This window comes from Budorcas taxicolor, chromosome 7, assembly GCF_023091745.1.
Source record: "Budorcas taxicolor isolate Tak-1 chromosome 7, Takin1.1, whole genome shotgun sequence".
NCBI classification, from domain to species: domain Eukaryota; kingdom Metazoa; phylum Chordata; class Mammalia; order Artiodactyla; family Bovidae; genus Budorcas; species Budorcas taxicolor.
Window position 1 is genome coordinate 36858203 of NC_068916.1, and position 3591 is coordinate 36861793.

At 43.1% G+C, this 3591-nt stretch overlaps 1 non-coding gene across 1 annotated transcript; it reads right to left on the bottom strand.

Annotated features, from left to right (window-relative positions):
- Positions 1-2612: 2612 nt before the first annotated feature.
- On the bottom strand, positions 2613-2734 carry LOC128051832 (U6atac minor spliceosomal RNA). Its single transcript, XR_008199761.1, has one exon. It is a non-coding gene; the product is annotated as a U6atac minor spliceosomal RNA (small nuclear RNA).
- Positions 2735-3591: the final 857 nt, after the last annotated feature.

The following is a 3591-nucleotide window of genomic DNA, read 5'->3' on the forward strand; positions in this document are numbered from 1 at the left end:
CGATAGCATTTACTGAATGCTTAGTGTGTTAGGCATTGTTGTAATCACTTTGTATTTATCATCTACTAGGTTAGCCCAAAAGTTCGTTCAGGTTTTTCCATACGATGGTATAGAAAAGCCCAAATGAACTTTTTGGCCAACCCAATATTTTAATTTCCCCAATAGCCCTAAGTGACACAGTAACCGCCATGTGAAAGGATAGGGAATCAAGGCAGAAAAGCTGCCTTAAGAAGCTCACAAAGATGGGAGGTGCTAATGTTGAGATTTGAACTTAGATGAGATTTGGACTCAGATTCAATGGTGGTTCCACGTATTTTTTCAGCTCTGGGGTTTATAGCAGGGCGGGGTACATTTAGGAATAAAAGAAGGACAGGAAGGGAGGGAGAGATTAGAGAGAGTTAAAGAAGAAGGACAAAGCCAAGTGCAGACCAGAGGAGCAGCACTACCTAATCTAACAATTTATATTATAAACTTATATTGTTAACAATAACAAAGAGACTGTTGGAGAGTTTGGAAGACTAGATTTATAAAGCTAGATTTTGTTGTTGTTGGTACTTCAACACAATCGTTTTTTGGTTTTTTTGGTTTTTTTTTTTTTTTTTTTTAATTTCTCTGTGTTACTCTGGTATTCAAATATTGGAACCAGGACTCAGAGTCTATCAAAATACAGTCAACTAGCCATTATCTAAAAGATAGTAGGGGCTTGTCACAACCTCCTTTTAGAAAGAACAAGTTTTACCTCAAATATGGAGTTTGCTATATAAGTGATAAAAAGAATTAATTACCACCATCTACCAAAAAAAAGAAACCAAAAACAACAGAAAAATTGTGTTTTGAAAACTTGGCAGCTGAAACCATAAAGATACATTCTTTCTTGCTTCGGAGAAGGCAACCTCCTTATTCAATGTAATTATTTGTGCTTAGATGCATGAAATACCCATCAGTCTCACTTGATCTCTTTCAGAAGTAAAGGGCAAGGCCAGAGCAAGGCTAACAGCACAATGGTCTTGTCCAGCACCAGCCAGGACTGAGTCCAAGCGATTATGAAAATCAGTATGAATACTAAAAGTTAAGGTGCAAGAGGTCCTAGACCAAAGTGGTTAATACGATGGGAGACTCAAACAGCTGCTTGTTCACATAAGTGTAACCTAGATGCCAGCTCGTTTTCTGACCAGAAGGTTTCTGCAATCCCTCTGACTTCCCTGCCCTTCTCAATTCTAGCTTCAAGACTGTACTCTATAGATAATTACATCAATACTCCTCTCTTTAAACTTGTGGCTTCTTTCACCCTTCCCCTCCACTCTGCATCAGATGTAGACAACTTAGTTCTCACACACATCAACACACACAGATGCCAAAAGCATTTCTATGTAGTACACATTGCTAAAGGCTTGGGCAAACAGGTGGATTTACTTCCTAGCAACTAAAATAAAATCTACAAGTTCTCCAGCCACCTCACCATGTTGTCATCTACTTTCCCCTTATTCCCAGTCCCTTCACCAAAACTCTCCCCCGACACCCTCATCCTTCCAAATCCCTGCTTAATTTGCATGAACAGCATATTAGCAATCATACTATCTGTAATTTACATGTCAAGGGACTCAAAGTTATTTTGGAATTTGTATTTTCTAAACAAAGACAGACCCCCACCTAGTGTTCAGACCAACACTAGGTGGGGGTCTGTTACCTTCACCATCAGTTTTACTTACCCAGGGTCAGGAAGATCCCCTGAAGTAGGAAATGGCAACCCACTCCAGTATTCCTACCAGGACAGTTCTATGGGCAGAGGAACCTGGTGGGCTACAGTCCGTGGGTTTGCAAAGAGTCAGACACAACTGAGCATGCATGCACACAAGGTCAAGTTGTCTCCTGATTTTTCCTCTCATTTGCTGAATCCTCTTCTTTCTGACCCCCAAATATCAGAAGGACACCAGGGTTCAGTATTTTGACTTAATTTTCTATTTATACTCGATTCCACTGTTTCTTATGAAGTCTCAGGATTTTAAATGACAAATATAATATTTGGGAGTCAATAGTTCATCTCCAGATTTCATGTCTTCATGACCACTGATTTCTATACCCAGTGATGTCCCCTGCATCTCTCCTGGATGTCAAGTGATGTGAAGTGAAGTTGCTCAGTCGTGTCTGACTCTTTGCGACCCTGTGGACTGTAGCCCACCAGGCTCCTCTGTCCATGGGATTCTCCAGGCAAGAATACTGGAGTGGGTTGCCATTTCCTTCTCCATGGGATCTTCCCGACCCAGGGATCAGACCCAGGTCTCCTGCACGGCAGGCAGATGCTTTAACCTCTGAGCCACCATTGCTTTATAATATTGTGTTAGTTTCAACCATATGTACACATATACCCCCTCCCTTTTGAGCCTCCCTCCCACTCCCCAAGCCCTCCCCTCTAAGCCCTCACAGCGCACCGAGCTGAGCTGTCTGTGCTCTACAGCAGCTTTCTGCTAGCCATCTATTGTACACATGGGAGTGTATATATATATCAATGCTACTCTCTCAATTTGTCCCACTCTCCTTCCCCTGCTGTGTCCACAAGTCCATTCTCAGTGTCTGCATCTCTACTCCTGTCCTGCAAATTGGTTTATCAGTCCCAAAAACGGTGGTTAGATGCTACAAAGGAGCTGGAAATGCCTTAACCATATGTGTGTTGTCAGGCCAAGGGTTTTGTGCATCTGTCAAGGGAGTACTAACGTTTTCTCCTTTCATAGAACACCAAAATAGTATTCTGGACTACATTTCCCCAACCTAATTTTGGGCTTCCCTGGTGGCTCAGCATTTACCATCTGCCAGTGCAGGAGCCACAGGAGACATGGGTTCCATCCCCGAGTGGGGAAGATGCCCTGGAGGAAGAAATGGTAACCCACTCCAGCATTCTTGCCTGGGAAGTACCATGAAGAGAGGAGCCTGGCAGGCTACAGTCCATGGGGTCACAAGAGTTGGAAACGGCTTAGTGACTAAAAAAAACCTTAATTCTACCCCAACGTTATCCATTCCAGTAAATAGAACCATCATGCATTCAGTGGATCAGATGAAAGCATAAAAGTCCTATTTAACTGCTCTTTTCTTCCCAAATTTGATCCCACCTGCCAGAAAAATCCAGTGGATTCTGCCATCAAAACTGTCAATCTGATAACTTATCCCTACCTCCACCACTAAATTAATCATCATTATCACTGACCTGCATATTTTAATAGCCTCCTAACTGCTCACTTTCCTCCATACAGATCTTCCCCCTCTGTACAGTCTAATCTCTACACAGAAGCAGAGTGATTCTTTCAAAATATAAATGAACCTGTGCCACTTTTCCTCAAAACCCTGCAATAGCATCCCTCTGTGCGTGTGTGTGTTCTCAGTCGCTTCAGTCCTGTCCGACTCCTTGAGACCCCATGGACTGTAGCCCATGTGTCTCCTCCATCTATGGAATTCTCCAGGCAAGAATACTGGAGTGGGTTGCTACTCCCTTCTCCAGGGGATCTTCCTGACCCAAGGATGGAACCTAGGTTTCCTGTGTCTCCTGCATTGGCAGGTGGATTCTTTACCACTGAGCCACCAGGGAAGCCTGGCATCTCT